This window comes from Carassius gibelio, chromosome B24 (assembly GCF_023724105.1).
Source record: "Carassius gibelio isolate Cgi1373 ecotype wild population from Czech Republic chromosome B24, carGib1.2-hapl.c, whole genome shotgun sequence".
Lineage (NCBI taxonomy): Eukaryota > Metazoa > Chordata > Actinopteri > Cypriniformes > Cyprinidae > Carassius > Carassius gibelio.
The window spans coordinates 16,326,088-16,327,449 of NC_068419.1; the positions used below are offsets into that span (position 1 = coordinate 16,326,088).

Below are 1,362 nucleotides of genomic sequence, written 5' to 3' on the forward strand. Positions count from 1 at the left end.
CCCATGAACTCATTCGGAAAGTTCAACCTATCCATCATAAGGTCACCGGAAGTTCAACCTGTCAAAAGGTCAAAGTCGTAAATCATCTTGACACAAAGTGTAGGGTAAGTACTACTAACATACGTTCTTTTCAGTTGACTGGGGAAGTACAGTTTGGATAATACATTTCTGATAAATTTATCTGTTAATTCTTTGCTCTTAAATTTTTTTCTTCAGTACATGATGGATAGCATAGGTGTAACAGTTTTTGGTGGCTTGTGTTAAAATAATGTAGTGAATAATGAAAGGACATGATCGTTTTGTATTTGCATGCGTCTAGCATTTGTTGTATAATGTTAAAAAGGTCATATGAGGAGGTTGTTTTCATATTAAATTTTTCATTCACTTCCAGGGATAGGATTGGCATGGAAGATGCAGCACTCTTTACATTTTAAATGTATGTTGCCACCCTAGAAATCAAAGTCTTTTTACATGTAAAATTAACCTGTACATATTTATTTTTTCTATTTTAAAGTTCTGTTATTCTATTGTTTGACTTTTTTGTTTCAGATCAAATGTATATCAAGTGTTATCCATCCTCATAACACCTCCACAAATAGAGACTAGAACTTCTGAGCACCATCACCTTGTCTGCTTTGGGACTGTCATAGGTGAATGATGCAGTACTTTTCTGTGTTGAATTTACATAACGTCAGTACGCAGACATAGTCTTGTTCCAGTTTTGCTGTGCTCATGTCTTCTTTGTGTCCCCAGCCCAGCAATCAGATGCATCAGAACAACAAAGCACAGCTGTGGTGGCCAAGGCACCTTCAGCAACAAGTAAATTGCTTTAATATTAATGATAACGCAATGTCAGTATTGTAATTAAACTTGACCCATCTGAGGTAATTATTCATGCCAGAGATTTAACAACATTGTCAGTCAGGAGCATCTTAACAGGAGGCACACTTCAGCTGGCTTGATTGTGACTTCAGTAAGTGTGGTTGACCCTCTATTTTTTTGTGGCTATAACAACTAGCCTAAGTGTCATTTGTCCAATGAAATTATACAGTGACAGTCAGTGGTCAACGTGATGATGTTTATTAACAGAGCTCTTATCAGCCATCATCTTATCTTATCATGTCTGGAGGCACATATCAACATAGCTCGCACCTGTCCTTCGTACCTACGCCCCCAGGGGGTGGTAGAACATTCTTAAAGAACCCAACACAATGTTTGATGTGCAGCACATTAGAATATACGAATCACGTTCCATTTCTGAACAGATCATTTATCACAATGATCTACATCCCCTTCCTTTAGCTGAAACCTCCTATCAAAGAGAAGAAAACATATTTAACAGTGAACAGTACTGGCATGACA

At 37.4% G+C, this 1,362-nt stretch overlaps 1 long non-coding RNA gene across 1 annotated transcript; it reads left to right on the forward strand.

Moving 5' to 3' along the window:
* Positions 1–315: 315 nt before the first annotated feature.
* On the forward strand, positions 316–875 carry LOC128013619 (uncharacterized). Its single transcript, XR_008183350.1, has 3 exons — positions 316–436; positions 550–650; positions 754–875. It is a non-coding gene; the product is annotated as an uncharacterized LOC128013619 (long non-coding RNA).
* Positions 876–1,362: the final 487 nt, after the last annotated feature.